Source organism: Micrasema longulum, unplaced genomic scaffold (assembly GCF_059751315.1).
Source record: "Micrasema longulum isolate JH-2025_06_02 unplaced genomic scaffold, ASM5975131v1 h1tg000161l, whole genome shotgun sequence".
Classification (NCBI taxonomy): Eukaryota; Metazoa; Arthropoda; class Insecta; order Trichoptera; family Brachycentridae; genus Micrasema; species Micrasema longulum.
The window spans coordinates 172614-197434 of record NW_028277366.1 but is presented as its reverse complement, the minus strand read 5'-3'; the positions used below and the strand labels follow the sequence as shown (position 1 = coordinate 197434).

Here is a 24821-nt window from a genome sequence, read left to right as displayed (position 1 = left end):
GAACACTGCTAACCCCTTCACTTAGTATCAGATCCTTATTGGAGTATCTTTTATTATGGTTGTGGTTGACGCTTGGGTAAATGTCTCTTTTTATGTGCGTAACCACTATCGTTCTCAATATATACTGTTGAATATTATTCAGTACTCTGAATTCTTTGAAGAGCAAGTCACTTGGATAATGAAACGTTTTTTTCAAAATTACTCGGATTAAAGATTTCTGTGCGATTGCTACCGGTTCAAGGGCGGTTTTTGTGCAAGCTCCCCAACCAATTAGACCGTAAGTCAACACAAAATTTGCCAGAGCATGGTATAGGTGTTTCAAGTCCGGGACTTTTTCTAAGGGGGATGAAAAAATGTATCAAGCACTTAATTTTTGCAGTTATAGTTTCAATTTGTTCATCCCATCTCAAATACTTATATAAAGTCTATAGTTATTCCCAGATATATTATACTTTGAACACTACTAAGTTTTTTGCAATTGCAATTCACCATCACTGAACAATTATGTAGCTGAAGTTCGAGAATTTCATTAAGTTGTCCGGCGAAAGTTGCACTAAAACATATGAACTTTGTTTTACCCGAATTTAAAGTCAACAGGTTTTCATCTGGCCATTTATTAATATAACTTAAGTCATTACTTGCTTTTTTTATGAGTTTCTGGTCAGAACTTGGTCGAGTTGATGCGCTATAAATTATAGCTGTATCATCTGCAAATGGAATAACTTGTCCAAGTGACTGCTTGTTACAAAGTTCGTTAATATATATCAAGAACAACAGTATAGCAGCAGCAAGAACATCCCAAAATGCTCCCTTGTGGAACACCAAATGAGATGTAAGGAGGCGATATGGTTGGCTAGGCCATATACTGCGGATGCCTCCTGAGAGCCTTAACCACGCTTGCCTTCTTTACAAGGCATCTGGTTCTCGACGTTCTGGACGTCCACTGCTGACTGTTCGTCGGCAGTTTATATCAGAAATTCGGGACGAGAACCTTACTTGGGAGGACGCAAAGGCGTTGGCAGCCAATAGAGACGCATGGAGGCTCTTGGTGGATACCATATGCTTCAACTAGGGAGCGAACATGGAATGATGATGATGATGATGATATTAATTTAATCTCCGTTCCAAAACGTATGCGGAAAAAAGGGTTAGAAAAATAGAACAAGTGCTTATAAATAAATCAATATCGATACAAGTCTTCAATGGGAACAATAGAAACAGGAAGAGAAAAAGAGGAGAGGTAAAGGAGAAAAAATATGTTTCTTCTGGCGTGATTTAAACATAGCAACTGTAGAAACATCTTTGATTTACAGGACTTATGTCATGGGTGGTTTAAGTGGCCAATTTACACACTGTGTAACATTCATCATTCTGCCTATGTTTAAACAAATACTATTTAATCGAATTAAAACATACTTTAATAGTTGGTAAACTGTAACACCGTCTATATTAATTCAGCCTACAGGTAGATTAATATGTTTTGAGCACTCATCAAAATAGCATAGAAATAGCATTAATGTATTATTATTGCTATGTAATTATAACTAAATTGACTTAAAAAAAACAAAGATTTCGAAGAAGTGAAAAAACTACGAGTGATCTGTCAGCATAGGCCGAATTCAGTATGGCCGAATTCTCTAGCTCGTCACAATTATTGGCGATAACTAATAATATAATTTTTATTAATAAATTTTTGGCCACAAAAAAAACAAATAAAGGTATACACCATATTTAAAAAAACGCGATAAGAATTTGAGCCAAGCCACACCATTTTTTAATTCATCCCACATTGTGTTAGTGACGAAGAGATCTACGAAAAAAGTATTATTTTTAAAATAAACGACTTTTTTTATACATGTAAGTATAGAAACAAAAAAAAGCACGCAGCAATGCAAAATAAAAAGTAAAACTTTGAAGAATAAAAATGAAATAAAAAAAAATATGGATATTAGAAAAATCTTAGAATGAAAAAACAATTTTTTTTCAATCAAAATCAAAAAATAAATTTGTAAAGAATTTAAACAATAAAAAATAAAAAAATAAAAATATGGCATTTATTGTATACATTTATTGACATTCATTTTTTATTTATTTTTTCTTGTTTGCGAAAAGAAGGCTAATCTGGGGCCACTCCGTGTGGATCCGTTGGCGAAAAGGTTTTTTTAAGACCGAGTTAACGAAAAGCTTATTGTTTTTTATTATACTTTATTTTATTATTACGGTATTTAAAAAAACAAATAGAGTGATACGGATTGGCTTAACACGTGTATGCTTTTTTTGGCTTTGTAATATAAACATGGAAAACTATATTTGACCTCATATTTTTCTTTATTTGTAAATATTGTATTTTCTTGTTGTTGTGATAAATCTTCCTAAAAAGTTCTAAGACAAAGGCATAAAATCTAAAGTTGCTCTAAAGATGTGATAAATAGCAAATTTTGACTTCTGGCGACGTGGTTGGGAACATAAAAAAAAATTGTGACAGAGATGGGGCATCACTTATAATATTAATATTTTGAAAATACAAATAAGGTCCATCTCCGTTCTTTGTTTGTCTAATGAAAACAAATTAAGAGAATGCTCTATTTCAACATAGGAATAATTATTATTACACCTTGCAATTTGAGAGGACGACGAGGACGACCAAGGAAGACGTGGCATGATCAGATAAACCAAAATCTTAAGTCTGGTCATGTCAAAAGCAGACAGAACCGAAGGGCATGTATGACAAGATGTATGAATGTGGAAGAGGCTAGGAGTGTATGCCAGGATAGACGTATGTGGCGGTCCATTCTCTCTGCCTACCCCTACGGGGAAATGGCGTGATGGTAGTAGTAGTAGTAGTAGTAGCAATTTGAGCATCCATGCCATATTTATTTATTCAATTTATCAAATCCGTGAAGGGTAATATCCAGTTCTCGTCTACAAGTATTTGGACGTTGTGTAGATACTCAAAAAATGTTTGTAAATATTATTAGTAATCAATCTATAATATGGTGGTATTATGTGAGATATTTGTTAGATTTTAAGGTCAAGAGAGGCATTAAACAGTAAGACCGCGAAGGTGTACAGGCCTGTTGAAGTGTAGGTCAAAATGCATTTGAAGAGGTCACGGACATCTAATTATTATAAAGTAAACATATCGTGAATATTATTTTTGGACCTAGAACTTTTGGAAAGTGTGTCAAGACATTCCTCAAATCTGAAGCGATCGTTGAAAAAATTTCGCGGGCTTGGAGAGCCCGATTGACAGTCGGTAAACATGCCAGTGAAGCATGGTAAAGTTTTCGGCTGTGTTCATTGGTCATATTTTAGCATATTTCAGGGGCATGTGTACCAACATAATAAAAAAAAAATAATTGACAATCGGACTCTCCGAGCCCGTGAATCTTAAAAATTCCCCTTATTTTCTGAACACACCTCGTATACGTGTATATATGTGTGCATGGATGGCTCGGAGTGTGTATTTGAATTTTTTTTTTACTACCTCCGTGGAAAAAGCAAATGTTAACGATTATTATTTTCCCACTTTAGTTTTTTTTTTCACATTTAATGTTTACATCTTTAACTGATTTTTTGAAAACTTAATTGGTCTCTTTATTTAAAAAAAATAAATTAAATACTTATTATGTATGATTGGATGTTTTCTGATTAAAGTAAAGTAAAATAAAATAAAAAATAAAATACGTTTTCAGCACGGGTCATTTTAGTGAAGGAACATATTTTTTTATTAAACTACGCTAAAATAATGAGTAGTCGGTGAGAACCGAATCTAGAACCAAAGGTACCTAAGAGTGTACTTGTAATTTATAGGTATATTATATATAAGTTTAATTGTTTCTTGTCACTTAAAGTTTTAAAAAAAGTTAATTTTTTTCAACAATAAAAAAAATAAAAAAATTTAACTCGCGGGAATATGCTGCTAAATATTGTTTGAATAAAATAATTTGTATTTTCAATAAATAATCTTCAAAAACCAAAAACCTTTTCGCCTATATTTAAATGGAAAAAAAGATAATCTATACTTTTATTATAAATGCAAAACTGTGTTTGATTGTATATGTTTCTTCCAAGTCGCAACGGAGAAACAAATTAACGTGTTTTTTGCGAAGGGTTAGCCAGAGACTTGAAAAGTGTCATATGTAGGTTACTTTTCCCCTTGAAAAAATATTGTTCCCGAGGAAAATTCTTAGGGAAAAATGAATTCATATTCATTTCTAGTTTTACTGGTAATGACGTGGGATTTGGGGATTTAGGTATTATTTAGGTGTTCATAGTATATTTATTATTTACTTTCAAATGTGGAAGTAGGGTATACATAGTTATATTATTATGTGTGCTCTTATGATAATAATAATATATATATATATTTGTTTATATTATATTATAAAATACATTATATACTGCCTTAGAACGGTAAGCTATCCCTAATAAGGCAGTTTAGATGACTCACCATCAAAAAGAAAAAATATTTATGTATACTTTTACTACTCAATTAATCTATTGTATTAATAATTCATTGTAAATTGACGTAATAAATATGTAAAAAAAAAAAACAATTAAAACAGAATAACGATGCTACGTCACCATTCATCGACGGATAGTCTTCTGTTTTTGAATAAATTAGTTGGAGAACCGGCAATCGATAAAGGCTACTTTTTATTCCGAAATATATGTCGTACCACCGGAAAAATTCTAATCGTAAAACGAAAATACGAATTAACTTATTTTTCAAAATGAAGGTAATATAAATATTAAATAAGAGCTTGACAGCTGACTGGCATATTATGATTACCAGTACCCGCCCGCCTAGGCTTTAATAACACCGCTTATTTCTAGCATTAAAATAATAATAACAAAGCCAGGGCTGGACAGAGGAAATCATTACCTCGCAATTAGAGCAGAGGGGTAATTACAAGAGGAAGATACAGAAGTCATACTCTCACCATAGCGGGATAGTTGAAGATAAATTCACCCGAGCGATTACGAAGATACACCACCGACCCCGAATCTTCTTGAGGTAAGTACCACACGGTACGCATATCTACGCCTTCGAAGTGTTAAAAATGTTATTCCATCGAGCCTATTTAGCTCCAATTCCGATTTGGTAGTTTTGAGGTGACTTTGTTTTTTCTTTAAAGCCTATTTAAAATACGAAAGAGAAATAAATAAATATTTAAATGCCATTGAGAGTGGATACAATTTGGACAGTTAGTACAGCGACATCTAGCTGTAAAGTGAAAATTCGAGGTAATTAGAGCGCATGCGTAAGACCACGTGACCTTTGAGATTTGAAAAAAATATTGCCACTATGGAAAATCAATATATTTTTTTTCCTATCTTTTTGAGACCACTTATCGAGATATCGTTAGAGTCGGTTTTAAAATACGTCGGTCGGTTTAAAATAGTTTTAAAATATCAAATGTCATTGTAAAATCATGTTTAAGCTAGAACTTTTTGCTATTATTGAGATTTATTTAAATTTTCAATTTCAAGTCACTGCTTTTTATTACAGAAAATTTTTATTCAAAATACGAAAGAAAAATACTTTGGCATCAATCAAGATACTTTAACGCGTTCAAACGCGGAGTAAAGTTTCGGCGACACTTATTGGTTGATTTTTATCATCCTTTAAATAGAGAATGTTTAAAAGCAGTTTTTGCGATACTTGTATCTCAAAGAAAATAAAAATTATCCATAAATATTTTAGCAGGGATGCTGGATGACAACATCCTCGAATATCGTTGTCAATTTTTTCTTGGACTTTTATTAGCTGATTTCGGGAAGTCTATATATACGAGTACAATCCAAACATACTGAAATAGATCAGTTTGTATGTTCCCGATATTTATACTTGAGCGAGATCTCATGCACTTTTTTACCCACCCAGAAGAGGTATGAATGCAAGTCAGAATTCACCCATTACATAAATAGGGCAATTCTATATTAATATTGTAATGACACGTGCATTTTATCGAATAAAGACTCTATGATAATGATAAATAAAACGGAAGATTTTTTATCAATAAATTTATATGCACAAGTTCTATTTGCTTATTAAAAAACAGCTTTAAAAACATTTCGACCAATTTTCAACAGCCACTTTTATATAAATGAATGTGAATAAGAATGGGCGCAAAAATGAGTGGTATAACTGTTAGCTGTCTTCTGTATGCTGCTGATGCCGTACATCTTACTAGCAGCAAAAAAGACCTGCAATTCTTGATAAAAAGTCTAGGATGTCTGCAAGAAAAGCGATTTGCTTATGAATGTTGATAATTCGAAAGTAATGGTTTTTGAAAGGGATGAAAATATAACCTTATAATTAGAAATCAAACACTGATTTGAGTCTACTGAACACTTCATTTTATTTTTACATATATTTTTACAATATAAACATATAAAAATAAAAACTTCGTGACAAACTTCATTCAAATATAAATACCTAAATTCCCCATTACCTATTAAACACTTAGCCTCACCGTTAACCATCGGTTTTTCCCTCAATTACGATTAATGTACATGCTATAGTTCATAAGATCATTATTATTTTCTACTTAAGTACCTTGAATTATATAACTATATAAGGACATTCAATCCAAATAATCGTCACATTCCTTTGAAAGTGCCCTAATAAGGCGAAAAAATTGTCACGAAGTTTTTATTTTAATATGTTTATATTTGTAAAAATAAAATAAAGTGTTCAGTAGACTCAAATCAGTGTTTGATTTCTAATTATAAGGTTAAATATGGAGTTCTACAAAATAAACACCAAATCAATCAATACAATGAAAATATAACTAAATGTGAGATCAGTGTGAACGGAGATATTCTGAATCAGGTAGAAGAATTTGTGTATCTGGGAAGTATGTTTACTAGGGATGGAAAGGAGGGTGAGTGCCGGGAACAGGGTGAATGGTGCACTGAAATCTACTTTGGCAAACAAATGTTCGCAGGAGGCGGGATCGCAGGAGGCTACACAAGCAGTTCACAATGGAGTTCAAGTGCCAACTCTAATGTATGGGCGCGAAGTATGTAATCGGAAAAATGATGATGAAAGTAAGTTAAATGCTGTCAAAATGCAATCCCTCGGGTGAAAGTGTGGTAAAAAGATGTATGATAGGTGCACAAATGTCGAGATCCATGAACTGTGTAAGGCTGAGACATGCATTATCGATGTTGAAGGGGTACTTGCGTTGGTTTGGATATGTAGAGCGAATGGACAGAGAAAGAACGGCTAAAAGGATCTACTATGCGGAGGATGCAGAAAACGAAGAAGACTGGGAAAGACATGGGACGATCAAGTCCATCAAAGACTTAAAGATGGACATTGTTGCCGACGTAACGCGGTATACGTCAACTTGGCGGCCCTTCCTGGGGCCTTTTAATATATTTTAATGAGGAACTTCAGTATGTGTATGCGAGGTAGTACCTTCCCAATAAAGACTAACATTTGTCGCTTTCGGGGGTGGTCATCGCCATACTGAAGCACATATAGAATAGAATTAAATAAAATATTACTGACTGCCTATAAAATTATTTACTGTCTCATAGAGAAAAATTATTCATTATTCTGTTTGAATGTTGACCGCCGCGCGGACGGCGGTGAACTGTGGCCGGGTAGCGGGAGGGGGGGGGCGTCCTTATACGTGGCGCGAGAGAGACCGATAGAGCGGGCGAATGTGCTCGCCATCTCTCTCGCCTAGTACCGCCCGCTATTGTCCTAGCATCGCCGTCGCACGGCAAAATGTATTGTATATATAGCCCCGCCGGGCAAATAATAAATCAGTCAATCGTTAACACCACTCAGGGCTTTTACTCTCCACTAGATGAAGTGGCCCATGCCTCGCTTCAACCGGATCTCGCCGCCACCTGGAATATTCGACGCCGCTACCCCTAGACTTGGAACTCGGATACTCTTTGGATTGGATTTTGGACCCCGGATAAATTGGACCCTTAACTACTTCCCCGGAACACACCCCGGTGTTCCCGCCGACGGAGAGAACCCGGTTGCCTGCTTCAGGATTGCAGCTGGGATCTCTAGGCAGCGATACCTCCCCCAGAGCTTATCGTTCGTCGGCCGAGGCCTGCCTACGCCCGGCCACTCTGCGTTGACATTAGCGCCTACAGTATACAGTTCTTGTGACTGGCGCGATTGCTACGGAAGCCAGTGATCCGCCGCGTCTGTTACAGACATGTCAAGAGTAGGAATAATCGGCGTGCGCGCATGAGAAGATGTATGAATGTAGAAGAAGCGAAGTCTGTATGCAAAGATAGAGTGATATGGCGTTCTATTCTTTCTGCCTACCTCTACGGGGAAACGGCGTAATGGTTTGTTAGTTGTTTAAAAAACGATAAAAACATTTGTAATAAAAAAAGCACTTTAAACCAGAGACCGTATGAACATTTTCCAATTGTGCTAAACAATTAATAAACCACGCTGCGCACATATTTATTTTAAATAATAATATTGACGTACTTTATTACTTTTCGATTTGCATGTGCTAATTTCGTTGGTGATATTGAAGAGAGCAAAAGTTTATTTTGTTTGCATAGAGCTCACTACAAGGTTGAATACCTTTGTTCGTGTCAAGTCAATATTTTTGTACGTTTTTTTACTAAAGGTATCGAGTCAAAGTTCAGTACGAAGTATAACCTGAAAGAATCATGTCTATTATGTGTTGTTCCTGGGCAACGATTACAATGGGAAGTTAACATTTATCTTCAATTTTATCTACAAAAAATTAAGTTTTTTGTATGAAAAGCAGAATATGAATAGATTTTTTTCTTCTAAACATGTTTAATTATAGGTTGCCAATAAAGATATTTTAAATGTTCATGCAAATATACTCATTTTGGTACACAAATATCAGTTTTTCTATTTGGACAGTCGAAGATAACTCTGTTAACTTTTCAACGTAATCGGGGCCCTGGGCCTCTATTGAAATGGGAAGTCAACATTTATCTTAAAATAACACGTACATAACGATTTTTTCTAATCACGTTCAATTACAGGTTTCTGACGAAGATACTTAAAATTTTCATAGAAAAATTGTACATTGATTGATGACATACACAAGTGCAAGGATTTCACCTGAAATATAGATCGACGACCGATTAAGCAATTCGTTGCTTTATATTGAATCATCATCACCATTCCCTTTCCACAACTAATGGTGCATAGGGCACTGCACTGGTTCACCAATCGCAGCGTATCTTAATCATTTTGTATTTTGTTATATTAAATACAATACATCATATTCTGCAAGACAAGAAAGAGCAACGTCCTGCAATCTATTAACATCGTTTCTCCTAGGGAGACATGAGAAACAAAGGAACGTGGCCTAAAAAGAGACCACAAGGCGTGATAACGCCCAGTCAGCCCGAACAGTCAGCCCGACAAGTCAGTTCAATACAATCACTCAGTTCCAGCCCGTAGTTCAAGTACAGCCACTTTTCTCAAATAGATAATTGATAATGCTAACCTTGATAACATTACTCGACTTCAGCAGCGCTTTCAACTCTGTGGATTTCGATCTTTTGCTGGCTAGGCTTAAAACACTCAATATGACACAACCGGTTATAAAATGGTTCGGATCGTATTTACGAGCTAGACAACAGTGCATCAAAACACCAGATCATCAATCGGAATGGGTCGATATTGCCGCTGGAGTACCTCAAGGTGGAGTTTTATCACCATTACTATTTTCCCTGTTTATTAATCCGATTGCAGATTGTCTCAATTGTTCATATCATCTCTATGCAGATGGTTTACAATTATATCTTCATTGCAGACCTGAAAACACCAGCGAAGCAATAGAATCGATGTCTAATACACTAAATTGCGTGTCAACATGGACAAAAGAGTATGGTTTACTAATAAACCCATCTAAAACACAAATTATGTTTGCAGGTAGTCAAAGATTGCTTAGTAAGCTAGACATACCTTCACTTAATCCTCTTATTGTCAATGGTACTAAGAGTACAAATGGATGAACATCTCTGCTGGCGAGCTCATACTTATGAATTAAGCCGCAAAATATTTTTCAGTCTACACTCACTTAGAAGGTTGCAAAAATTCTTACCCATTAGTACTAAATGCACCCTTGTACAAGCATTACTACTACCCATTCTAGATTACGCTGATGTTTCCATGACTGATTTAAGCTGTGAGCAACTTGATAAACTTGAACGACTTCAGAATACATGCATAAGGTACATTTTTGGTCATAGGAAATATGACCACATTTCTGATTATCGTAGGCTACTGAAATGGCTCAAAATTAGACAGCGGAGAGACTACCACTCCCTCTCACTTTTGTTAAATGTACTTCATAGTCCTAACGCTCCTATATACCTGCGTGAAAAATTTCAACGCTTATCAGTTCATGGTTTACCTCTTCATTCTAATTCTCAAGGCACTCTCTTAATACCCATCCACAATTCCTCTTTCTTCTCCAACTCATATAGTGTCCATGCGGCTCGACTGTGGAATCATCTCCCACCCACCATCAAAGATGTTACTACATTATCTCTGTTTAAATCACGTCTGAATAAAACATCTCCTTTCTCTGTCTTAATCTCTCCTCCTTTCCTTTTTCCTCCTTCCTCTTTTTTCCTTTTTCCCATTGAGTAATAGTTTTGATTTAAGGTAATTTATAAACAAATACGTTTATTTCTATTTTTATACACTTTTAGCTTTTTAATCTTTTTTTTTTATTGAATATGTTCTGTAACTTGAATTATAAAAATAAAACTTTTATTTTATCGGTTAGTTGGAAGAAATTGCCATTTGGCAATAAGCCCGCCAATGTACAAATAACATTATGTACAAAAGTTAAATAAAAAAAAATATAAAAAATAATTCAATTCATTATTTATTCTCTATGTAATAAATACGAGCATTATACAGCAATCTCGTGTCTTCTGTTAATATCCAACTGGGGTAGGAGCTCCAATCCTCCTAGTGTAGGGACACATTTTTGTACATAAATATCAATACTATTTTACACCATCTCCAAATGTACCGATGACGATAGAGTTTGTAATCGCAGCCCTAGAATTTTTAATAAAAAGGGTTAATACCTTTATATTTGTCGGAAAAAATATAATCATTAGTAATGAGATGAAGGTCGAGTGAACTGTTATGAATAATAAAACGCTCAGGGCCAGTTGCATAAAAAAATCTCAGATAAATAAAGTTCAAGGTTAAATAATTGTTGCGTTATAGTCAAAAGGGTCAAAAGAGTTTGCACGAATAAGTTAAATAAATCAACTTATTTTGCACATTTTGACAAAAACGCAACAATGATTTAACTTCAAATTTTATTTAACTTTTAGTCAGATTTCTCAATATGGAAGGGGAAATCATTTTTATTTTATGAACTGATTGTGCATACATATTTGTGCATTGGTGGGCTTATCGCCAAATGGCAAATTTCTTCCAAACAACTAATAAAGATGTTATTTATAACATTTAAGTTCAAAACGTGTATGTGAGAAAAATGAAATAGTTATATTTGAGATTTTTATGGCTTTAAATCTGTGATTGGTTATTTATTTATCAAAATTCATGCACTTTGTGGGTTTATTTGGAAGGAAGTTAGGGTTCTAAGGACATATTTATATATTTATTTAATTTTTTTAAATGTTGGATTTCCTCATGCCATGTCTTTCTCGGTCTTCCTCTATTTCTACATCCATCTGCATTTGTATCGTGAATCTTTTTAGTCGTTCTTTTGCTGTCCATTCGCTTTACATGTCCAAACCAAAGAATATTTTTTTATTTGAAAAAAAGCGGACACAACCCTAGTTAACACCAAATTAAAAAATACATATTTAAGGTATTTAAAAAAAATTAAATGTGTTTTATTTTTTAATAACTATGAAACTCTTCGTTCTCATTCTCAAGGCACTCTCTTAATACCCATCCACAATTCCTCTTTCTTCTCTAACTCATATAGTGTCCATGCGGCTCGACTGTGGAATCATCTCCCACCCACCATCAAAGATGTTACTACATTATCTCTGTTTAAATTCACGTCTGAAGAAACATCCCCTTTCTCTTCCTTAATCTCTCCTCCTTTCCTTTTTCCTCTTTAATCTTTTTTCCTTTTTCCCATTGAGTAATAGTTTTGATTTAAGGTAATTTATAAACAAATACGTTTATTTCTATTTTTATATATTTTTAACTTTTTAATATTTTTTTTTCTATTGAATATGTTCTGTAACTTGAATTATAAAAATAAAACTTTTATTTTGTTGGTTGGTTGGAAGAAATTGCCATTTGGCAATAAGCCCGCTAATGTACAAATAACATTATGTACAAAAAGTTAAATAAATAAATAAATTAAAACATGTTCCAACTATATATTGTTTCAAATACTTGTGGGCAATGCAATTCTTGTTCTATCTTAGATGTAGATAATAAAGGAATAACGTGTCTATTTTTATTGTGCGTTAGCTGTTCCAATCTGTTTAATTATTATAAAAAATTGCAAATATTTCCGCATTGTTAATAAATAATATAAGTTATGGTTTTCCAATTGCATACTTGCATCTTTAACGGATGCATTTCAAAGTAAACGATTTCATGACTAAATGTAATTATCCGAGCATCTGAATTTAAATCATTTTAAAACACGTGATCTTAGTGGAAAAAAAATAATTTTTCTCATTCTTAAGAAAAAAACATGAATAACGGTATTTTTAAGTAGAAAAACGAGGTAGTCAAACTGCATCATCATTACAATTTCTTAATCTGTTAAACGGTGGATGGGAAAATGTATTGGAGTTCGATTGAATATCAATCGCTATGTATCAGAAATGCTCAGTGCTACAGGTTGGACATAAAAAAAGTTTTCTACGCGCGGTATCTTTGAAATGTGTGAAAAAAATAATTTTAATAATAACTATATATATAGTATACACATGTACACTTTTTTTTCAATAGCAAAAATATTTTTCTTTATATATTATATTTTTTATTTATAAATTTGTATAAACCACATGAACTTTTGAGTTATATTTCGACCTGTTTCGAGGATACATTCTCATAATAGGACTTGAACCAACTTAGAATTAATTACTCACGTTGCTATTTATGTTATAAAATATATTCAGAAAGAAACAGAAGAATGAAAGAAGAAGAAAGAAAGAGCATAATATGAATCATTATGGGAATATTTATTAAAGAGGTCTCGAAGTTAAATTTAATTATTTATTTACTATGGGGAGTTTTTGGTTAATGGAGTTCTAGATTGTCTAAACGAAAACCATTTTTATTAATATGGCAAATTTCTACACCCGTTTTTTTATAGTAGTCTTCGGATTTATGATGATTTGCGAATTCCGATTAATTATTATTGCTCAAACATTTTACTTGTTCTTCGAATCTAATTTTTAAAATTTAGACTTTTTAAAATAATGTAAATATTTATTTCAAAATATTACCAATGAAATCTGTTTCATAGCCATTATTGAAAGCAATTTTTTTTACAGTGATTAATAACTTAACTAAGTCAAAATGATTTTTATTTACGATTCAACATACTGGGAAAAGCAGAATGTTTACGTGATAATTGATCATTAGAAAATTTGTAGATGACGATGGTCTTCAAGTCAAGTCAAAAGTCAACAACTTAAACTTGCCAATGACAAGTCATAAGCCCTGTAAATGTCTAAACTTCCATATTTCCTTCTGGAAAATGTTTTCACACTCTTTTACAACAAATTTATTACATATTTAAAACAAGCGTGAAAGGTCGTCAGAGGCATTTTTTGTCAGATCGGAATTATTTAAAATTACATGTTTTGTTACAACGGTCGATATACTTGTAAATAAATTAACAATATAAAAAGACACAAATTTGCCATTTCTAGGTAAATTTGAGTCTTTGAGAATATCGATCGACTCGAAGTGACCTCGAAACCGGTCGACGTATAACTCAATAATGGTTTATACAAATTTATGAATAAATAAGTAAAAAACCTACTACTTTGAACGACTCACTAGTTCTTTCAAATCAACCAATGATAGAGTGTTACGATAGATTTCTGGTATTCGGAAAGCCAATTTACCTATCAGCAGAGCTCACTGAAAAGAACTTGTGACGTCACACGCGGAGTAATTTTAAAATGATTATTATTCTTATTCTTAGAGGTGGGGGTCAGTGTTCTTCAAGCTCCTGACGCCACTGCGACCTGTGAAGATCTTGTGTCACGGGTCCTCGTGAATAGTTCTTGCCCTCCAAACCCAGGTCTATAAAGAGCCGGGCTACTGTGCGGAAGGCGAGAGTTAAAATTATGCCAAATCTCCCCCTCCAAGACCTGGTCTATGAGTTTTGTAGTTCTTTTGAGTTCTTTTGAGTTCTGTGAGGAGTTTTGTAATTTTTAACTTTGAAAAATCATAGCGCTAATAATTATCATCTTCATTCCCTTTCCGCACCCAACGTTGCATAGGGAACTGCATTAGTACACCAATTGCTGCGTATTTTGTTACATGAAGGTAAGATGATCAGTCTTAGGCTTCAGCTACTATGAAATATTTTAGCGTGAAAACACCCTTGTAGATAAATATTTCATATCGACCATGTCGGGAATCGAACCCGAGACCTCTTGCGTAGTAGGCAAACGCCCTGACCATTAGACCACGAGGCCGACCCCAATGATACGATACATAAGAATATATTTGATGTTCTATTGACAGACATTTTTTTTAAACATTAAACTTCCACATAAATTCTGATTAATATGATGGCTTTTAATTTTGTCTGTGTCCAGGTAAATGAGGAATACAGTTATGTGTATTCTGGATGAGTGACACCCAGACCAATAGGGAAAAAATATTTATTTAGTTTTTTTTCTTGCAACTGGCGGGAATTGAACCCGTGGCGACAAAAAAACTGTGAAACGGTTTTACAACCAACAACGCTACAGCGCCTGCCGCAATAATATTATATCAATAAATGATAAAATAAATAAAAGTGACCTACTCAGTGTTGTAAGGGTTCAAATTAGTAAAGCACGTACTTATATAAAATACCCGTTGTACACGTATGAATCTTTAATATGATAGGGTTAAAAATATTTTTTAAATTAATTAATATATTACATAAGTTGCCTTTTATAAAATCATATAACTAACAAAAAAAACATAATTTACAAAAAACTACCCCTGGGGTGAAATATTACCTTGGTATTTTTTTCAATTCCTCTCGATTTTTATAATTCTCTAACCATTGCACTTATATTGATCACATATTCTATTACTTTGTTTTAAGAAAAAATCGCAATTGAAATTTGCGTTAATACGCAATTTGCAATGAAGTTCTGATCGAAAAATTAATCGCGTATATCCACCGTAACACGAGCTTCCGCCGCGACCGTTTGCGGGTAACTGAATGAAAACAATCGCATGTTTTAATAACTGAACATACAGCCTCCAGGTGCAAGAAGGTCTAGTTAATATTTATTACACATACGACTGTTAGTTACCTTCAAATGAATTTCATGGATTTTCACGGGGTTAGCGGTTAAACGTGCCTTATCTGCTTTAAGTAACAGCTTTAAGTGACGTTTTACCGGAGTTTTGACGGAAAATTCTCAGTGGAAAATGGCGGAAAAATACTGTGAAACTCTTTTAAATTTGATGTATTTTTAACGTTCTAAAATTTTCAACGTGAATTAATTAATACCCTTCTTTTAAATAAACAAGAAAACCTGGTTCTTAGCATTTTCCGATGTCTTGACATATTTTCAACTCATTTTTTTAAAAAAACAAGAATAAAACCACATCGGGAGTTATCAATATAAATGTAGAATATGCATTTACAGGGCTTATGACCTATCATTGGCTGGTTTAAGAAGCCACTTTACACACGGTGTAACATTTACAATTCTGCCTATGTCTTTGAGAAGTTTAAGAGTTGAAATCTTAATTTATGTGGATAAGATTCAGAGTGAATTATATAACCTACAAATTAGGCACCGCCCGAAAATGCTTCTCAATTTTTATATTTCTTCTTGGACCAGCTGGTTTATTTAACAATATTTTGAGTTTGTCCAAATTTTTGTAAACAAAAACTGGATTCAACCCCCTTGGGAACTATCACTATTAATATATATATATATATTTTCATATCGGAGTTGCTTTATTATTTACCTTGCTTATAATATACAAGGTTTATATTTCAAAAGTGGATTTTTCTGCAATTAAATTTCTTTAAATTTATCTAAACTGTTGGAATCAGGAGGGATATACTAATGTGGGCCAATCAGGAACTTCTCAGCATTTGCTTATGTGGAGAAGAAACCACTCAAAACTCTTCAGGAGAAGCCGGCCTGTTGGCAGTAGTCAACAGGCCTTCCGTTCCACTAGAGGAGTGTTCGGCATTTTCTTCCCTACTTTGGTTTATTTTACCAATAGCCTGCCTTATATTGATCATGTATAATACTACCTCTCGTGTGAGTTCTTTATTACTTATCACCGATGGGATGTCGCATAGATCTTCACCCAAGCTTCTGCATCGCGCCTCCAGCTGTTGTCTTTGAAAGCTGAAAAGGGGGCAATGCATCAACAGGTGAGGGACATCTTGAGGAGTTTCATCGTCGCATGGGCAGCTGTCGATCTCGGAGAGCTTGAAGCGATGCAGGTAGCTCATAAACCCACCATGACCCGTAAGCATCTGGGTGAGCTCGTAGCCAGCATTCTGCATTCTCCTGAAATCATAGGCATGGAAAATGGTAGGGAAAAACATTTTAGTTATACTTTCGGTAGATTCACTTAAATAACGATCGTTCCAGACTTGAAGGGTTCTGCTTCTTATTTCCCTTTTGGCAAAGCTGAGCGGGAAATCGGCAAAATCGGGGGCTGTCTTCTTGAGCGTAGCTTCCCGAGCCTTTTCGTCAGCCTTTTCGTTGCCAAGGATTCCGCAGTTTCCCCGTATCCAGCCGATGTACACGTCCTGGTGTCTGCATCGAAGCTTCTGAATATCTGTTCTAAAGTCCATTACAATAGGGTTGACCGAATTTCGGTCAGTTATTGCATGGACGCCAGATTTGCAATCTGTCAGGATCGTTATTTTCTTCCATCTGTTTGGTGATTTCTTCAAAACATAGACCAGGGCTTCTCTGATCGCAAAGAGTTCCACCTGAAACACGGAGCAGAAATCACTGAGTTTCAACTTTCTCGACGGCAGTTCTCTAACGCCATCGTAAGGTACAAACGCTGCACCCACTTTGCCGTCCAAACGACTGCCATCTGTGTAGATCCTCAACTCTTCCTGCGCCGTCCCAGGTAGAACCTGATCATCCTAGCCGTGATATATCGGATAGCGCTACGCCGGATGTGGAAGTGAGAAATAATCTCCCACTCCCTGGTAAAATCTGTACTATTAATATATTACAACGGAGATGAAGAACATTTTATAAAAAGGAATATAGAAGTCTAGATATTAACACTGATTATAACCTGTTATTGGCTGGTTTATGTGGCTACTTTAGACCCCGTGCAACAACTACCATTCTGCCTATGTTTGAACACTTAAACCAGCCACAGGCCACAAACCCAAATACTTAGTCTTCTATATTCTGGACTGTAAATATTATTCATATCTGTTGTAATATATTAAGCATGAAAATTTTTACTAGTATTTGTTTGTCAAAATTTAGTTTCATACATGTAAAGGAATCGAGGTCTAGCTTTATATTCTCAGCCTCTGATGGTCTTTTACTATTATTATATTAAGAATATATTTAATAGCGCATTTTTTTAATACAACATCTCAAGGGCGCTTTACAAACTGATTTTATTAATATTGGTTTTAAATTGACTTAATTTTTTACGCTACGCGCAACGCTTATATTTTAGGGGCTTGTTAGCAGGAGGGAAGAGAAGATATGGAAAGATGTTGTGAAAATTTTACCACAATAGAAAAATATCTTTCTTCGTTTTTTTCTTGCAACTGGCGGGAATCAAATCCTCGCTGCGATTCTTGATAGTAAAAATATAATAATATGTATTCGATGTAAAGGCATTAAGTTATGGATTAAAAACACTGGTTTATTAATATGTGTTTTCATTTAATCAAATCATTTCATTTTTTATAAAGTTTATATTTGAAGCACTAACTTTGTGGTTATTCGTTACGTAAACCTTGACAAAGAAGCTTGTTTGCTTTGAAACCGGTAGGTGAAAAATAAAAATTAGTGGTTAAAAACAAAGTTGTTTTATTTATTTCATTTAATTTTTAATTAAATCAAATTATCTAGTGCTGGCGCTGGCGCAAAACTTACACAAAAACATTTTTGATGTACAAAATGTTGATTAAAAAAAAAATTATATTATGTATTGTTATATTAAATGTTTTAAAATAAATCTTATAATAATAAACCTTTGGATTAGAGCGAAAAAAACAATTACTTAAGAAAAATTAATATATTTACGAGTATTTATTTTTAAACAAGCATGTTTTTTATTTAATATATTCTGTTCATTTTAATAATAATGAGTAGAAAGTTATTAAAATGCACAGTTCAAATTATATCGGAGAAATTATGTGTACACATTTATTGATAAACAATAAATCTTGATATTTATATGCTTAAAACAATCGACACAAATTCGCATTATAGTGCTAGAGTAATTGACTATAAAAAATATCATTTTTTCACATTTAAATAATTATTAAAATGCAACATTTAAAAGAATGTTTTGAAAAATATAAAATAATGAAACAAAGTATTTTAATAAATTGATATTACATTTTCTTAACCCATTGTATTTTTTTTCCATATACACAACCGTCTAATCTAACACAAAATTTTTAAAAAATATGGCACATTTGGTAAAAATTTAAAACAACCTTTTCACACTAACGCGTTTATAATCAACATCCTTTAGATTTTAAATTCGTTAGTGTGAGTTTTCTGAACGCGCCAGCTTAAGTTAAACCACCAGTACATATACATATGCGCATGAAATCTCCCTGGCTCGTCTTCACCCGCGCACTACACGTTTTTGTCCAGATAAATAGGTAGATTGTTTTTTAAACTCTTTAATTTGGTTTCATCAAAATAATGTTTATATAATTCAGTTATAATAAAAAATTCACATCACCAATACAAGTATAAGTGTTTTGAAGGAAGTTTACATAGATTTTGAAACCTTGGGGAACTATTCATTTTATGGTGTGAATATATTAATAAAATAAACATTATTGGTACAACGAAAATGTGAAGATCTATAAATGTCATTTCTGGAAATTGCCAAATCAAAGGTGAAACTAGGAATCAATATTATTATATTTTATAAATAAACCTTGACAGAGTACGTATACATAAAGCCTTGAAGCTCATTATCCATTTATTAATTTGTTTACACAAGACATATTTTCTTTCCTTAAGTGGTTAGTACTTGCAAAAACAATAAAAAAAAATATTTTTTTTTAATTTCCCTAAAAAACCGCGAACACAAATGTAAAATTATTGACATTTCTTAGTGGAATTTTTTTATTAAATTTTTTTGTTTGGTTGCGGAATTTTCATTTTTTTAAATTTTTTATTTAATTTTCTATTTTGTTTTTTCACAATAAACATGAGTGATAAAACAGAGTATTAAAAAAATAAAGCATAATTGTATAGCAATGAAATACATATTAATAGTAAAAAAAGTAAACAAAAAATCCCACAAAGGCATGGCCTGTTCGTGGGTATACAAGAAAATGTTAATGAACTTTTGCTCCTATAATACATAATGGACAGTTATATTTTCATTGTTATTTATAGAATAAACACTTTCTCTCATAAAAAAAAACACATTTAAAACATATTTAATTAAAGAAGGGATACGCACCAGACGGGAACTAGTGAAGGGGCTGGGTAGGGGAGAGGTAAGACTTTGTGAAAGGTATGATAGTCTAAGACATCAAAGATTGTCTCCTGTTTCGCGGCCTGGTCCTGAAAGAACATTACAAAATATTATATCTTAATTCATACACATAATAAAAAGGTTAACAAAATTAGTTGTATGTAAAAATAACACATACATTCATAGGAACACGTACGAGTACATATAGATTAAGAAGACGTTGAAAGAGTAAAAGAAGTTTGTATCGAAAAATAGATCGGGTTGTGGTCCTGTGGCTAGTGTCTCGGACTCACTGACCAAAGGTCTGTGGTTCGAATCCCACTCTACCCCAACTCGATTCCCATTTTCTAATAGTGAGTTATTTACAACTTGTTCAAAATGGCCCTCAAAATTAAATATTTGAGTAAGTCATAAGAACGCAAATATATATTTAAAAAAAATAAAAAAAACCCTCAAACGTGAAAAGTATCAATCTTTAAAGTGAAATTGTTTAACATAGAGGTAATAACCCTTCCAACAGGCGTAATCGTCTACGTTGGCGCTGTTTAAGGTATTCTAGAATATAAAACTAATGCTTTGCATTATTTCACGGCTATCGATAAAACCGCAAATCCCTTCTATATATAGTCTTCACACTGTTAAAAATGAAGAACGGGCGTAGCAAACTTTGGTGACAACAAGCGGAGGCGAGACGATTAGCTGGGCTATATACTGCAGATGCCTCCTGAGAGCCACGCTTGCCTACTACACAAGGCATCAGGTTTTCGACGTCCTGGACGTCTGCTGCTGATTGTTCGTCGGCAGTTTATGTCAGAACTTCGGGACAAGAACCTGACTGGGAGGAAACACACGAGCTGGCGGCCGATAGAGATGCATGGAGGCTCTTTGTAGACAACATTTGCTCCAACTAGGGAGCAGACATGGGATGATGATGATAATTGATTTATTTATGTATGTATACATAAGTGTAATGGTCAGCGCGTTAGCCTGCAATAGCCATGCAAGAGGTCTCGGGTTCGATTCCCGACATAATTGATATGATATATTTATTAAAAGAGGGTTTTTCCACAATAATATTTTATAGTCCCTGGACTGATACCTGAAGCGAAGACTGATCATCTTACCTTCATGTAACAAAAATGATCAAGTTACGCTGCGATTGGTGTATAATGCAGTGCCCTATACACCATTAGGTGCGGAAAGGGAATGATGATGATGATGTATACATTGAATATTATTTTTTACGTATTTAGTAGTCTACATTACTTTACGGGCTGTTAAACCCATCACGTAATGCAGAATGTACACATAAGTTCGAAATTAATTAATAAAAAGCAGATAGCTGCTAAACTGACGATATATAAACAAAAATAGATCTATATTATCCGCAGAAGCCGTATTCAGCAATCGAATTGCACTATTAATGGGTGAATTCTGACTTGCATTTGTGTGCGTGCTTCTGGGTGTGTAAAACAATGCAAGAGATCTCGCTCTAGTACAATTATTGGAAACATACAAACTGATCTTTTTCAGTATATTTGGATGATAATATGTGCTTCTAGAAATCTTTTCTCCCGAGAAAAATTTGACTACGAGATTCAAAGGTTTTGTAATCCAGCATCCCTGCTAGAAATAATGATGGATACATTCGTACCTACGGCTTTTAGGTGCGTAAAACAGTGCATGAAATCTCGCTCTAGTATAACTATTGGAAACATGCAAACTGATCTCTTTCAGACGACGAGATTAAAAGGTTTTGTAATCCAGCATTCCTGCTAGAAATAATGATGGATACATTCGTACCTACAGTTTTTAGGTGCGTGAAAAAGTGCATGAGATCTCGCTCTAGTATAACTATTGGAAACATGCAAACTGATCTCTTTCATATATTTGGATTATAATATGTACTTCTAGAAATCTTTTCTCCCAAGAAAAATTTGACGACAAGATTCGAGGGTGTTGTAATCCAGCATTCCCGCTAGAAATAATGATGGATACAAGAATGGATAATAATCATTTTCTTTAAGATAGCAAAATCGCAAAAACCGCTTTTTAACCTTTTTTATTTTAGGGATGTGGTTTGATTCAGAAGGATCCCAAATTATGGAACAGTATTCTAGTATGCTGCGGACTAGTGTATCATATAATGTGCGAATTGCAGTAGTGTTCTTGATATACCTAGACAAATCCAAGCATCTTACTAGATGTATGCATGTGTAAGTATATATTATTATAAATACCAACTATTGTAACTAGAACATAATATTAAAATCATGTAAACCAGCTTGACATGCAAGACGGTTTGAATATATTCTAGCATTTTGCAACTGGGTTTATCTTGTTGCTTGTGTCTCGCAATTTCATAAGATCGTGTAATACAATGGCGTAAATATTCGCTACTTTTTATTTAAATTACAGGAATACTAATGCAGTAAACAGCTTATTAGTATGCGTACAGCAAAATATCCGAGATAAAGATTTTAAGAGAAATGAAATGTAACTGCATACATAATATTTTTATAATGCTTTTATTTGGTTCTGCAAACGTCCAATTTCATAAAAATACGTGATTTAGGGTGGCAGGTTGTTTGGCATAGTAATGTCATTTTTACATAATGTTATGTTTTCAGCATCATCGTCATTCCATGTCCGCCTGCCTTAGTTTTTTTCCTTTATATTTTATTTGTATGGGAGTTGTATTATTTTTTACCTTGCTTTAATATTCAAGGTTTATATTTCAAGAAGTGGATTTTTTTGCATTTGTTTAATCTTTGAATTTAGCTCAAAATATTGGGAACATGAAGAATATTCTAAAGCTGGCAAATCAGGAACTTTTGCTCATGTGGAGAGAAAGCCACTTAAAACTCTTCAGGGGAAGCCGGTCTGTTGTCTCTAGAAGAGTGTTCGGCATTTTGTGCTCTTTGGTTTATTTTACCTATTGCCTGCACTATTTTGACCATGTATGATAATACTACCTCTCATGTGAGTTCTTTATGAACCATCACCGATGGGATGTCGCATAGATCTTCACCCAGGCTTCTGCATCGCGCCTTCGGCTGTTGTCTCTGAAAGCTGAGAAAGGGGCAATGCATGGGACATCTTGAGGAGTTTCATTGTCACACTGGCAGCTGAAGTGAAAGGTGCCCACCGCCGCCATGTGGACGCGCTGAATGAGAACTACTCCAGTGAGAATTGAGAAGGTGACTCAGTCCTCCAGGAGCCGGGTTAATGATCTCGTTTAGATTTGACAGGTATAAATTAGGAATATCGTAGGCAACTGAAATGGCTCAAAATTAGATAGCGGAGAGACTATCACTCCCTCTCACTCCTGTTAAATGTACTTCATAGTCCTAACGCTCCTATATACCTGCGTGAAAAATTTCAACGCTTATCAGTTCATTGTTTACCTCTTCGTTCTAATTCTCAAGGCACTCTTTTAATATCCATCCACAATTCCTCTTTCTTCTCTAACTCATATAGTGTCCAAGCGGCTCGACTCTGGAATCATCTCCCACCCAGCATCAAAGATGTTACTACATTATCTCTGTTTAAATCACGTCTGAAGAAACATCTCCTTATCTTTTTTTAATCTCCCCTTCTTTCTTTTTTCCTCTTTTTTCCTTTTTCCCATTAAGTAAAAGTTTTGATTTAAGGTAATTTATAAACAAATACGTGTATTTTATATATCTTTAGCTTTTTAATGTTTTTTTCTATAGAATATGTTCTTTAACTTAAATTATAAAAATAAAACTTTTATTTTATTGGTTGGTTGGAAGAAATTGCCATTTGGCAATAAGCCCGCCAATGTACAAATAAAATTATGTACAAAAAGTTAAATAAAATAAAAATATATAAATATAAATATATATGACAGGTTATACATCTTCTGGCTTGCGACTCGGCTGCGTGACCTGTGACCTGTGATCTGTGACCTTTAGTTTGTTTCGGCTTTCGGCCGGTGAATGTTGTCAGTTGTCACTTTAAATTTATGGCTTTAATTTTGTTGTGTATTTAATTAAACACTTATTTTAATGAACTCATTAGGTTTAACAACAAAAACGCCTAATTTTGGTCGTTTTGGAGTGACTTTTAACTTATGATAAGTTTCAGTTTCGGCCGAAACTAGAACAGAAGCCGAAATTGGGTATCGGTCATTTTCTAGAGTTTGGCCCGCGAGTCGGCGGGCCTGTGAGTGTATGAGGGTGGTTGTATGTGTGTGCACCATATGTGAATAATAATGTGAATGAAGGGAACTCTGTTAATATTAACACATTACAACACAGATGAAGAACATTTTAGAGAAGGTAATATAGAAGTCTAGGCATCTACAGGGCTTATGACCTGTCATTGGCTGGTTTAAGTGGCCCAAAGGGGCCACAATTACACACTGTGTAACATTCACCATTCTGCCCATGAACATCTATATTCCTTCAATTATTTCATATGTTGATGTTAGTGAAGTTAAATAACTGAAACCTTTATTTATGCGGGTGAGATTCATATAATTGAATTATGTCACCTACATACTAGGCAACGCCTGATTTTTTTTCTAATTTCTATACTTCTTCATGGACTAGGTGAATTTATCAACAATAATTTGAGTTTGTCCAAATATTTGTAGACAAGGACTGGATTCAACTCTCTGGGGAGCTGTTAATATTAACTTATCTACAAATATTTGGACAAACTCATAATATTGTTGAACTCTGTTGATTTCCCTTTGTAATATGAGCCATAAAGCGTAAGATTGATATTTTTACAAAAATAATCGGGATACGCTGCGATTGGTGGACCTAAGCAGTTTTTTTTTTACGCAAAGGAAAATCATGCAACATATCTGAATAAAATATATGAAATTAAATTAAATGAACATTTTTAATCTGTTAGCGACATCTCTCCAAGCGGAGAAAAAGTAAAACTAATGTTACCGAGCGTTTGGATAAGTATGAATACA

The 24821-nt window shown here is 33.9% G+C and overlaps 1 protein-coding gene and 1 non-coding gene across 2 annotated transcripts in view; both read right to left on the bottom strand.

Annotated features, from left to right (window-relative positions):
* Positions 1–15400, bottom strand: part of LOC148284075 (protein rolling stone-like) — a 48669-nt gene extending 33269 nt beyond the window's left edge. Inside the window, exon 1 of the mRNA XM_088242725.1 lies at positions 15193–15400. The gene's annotated coding sequence lies outside the window, so the exon portion shown is untranslated. The remainder of the gene's footprint in view (positions 1–15192) is intronic.
* TRNAS-ACU (transfer RNA serine (anticodon ACU)) lies at positions 14586–14658 on the bottom strand. The gene has a single exon. It is a non-coding gene; the product is annotated as a tRNA-Ser (tRNA).
* Positions 15401–24821: the final 9421 nt, after the last annotated feature.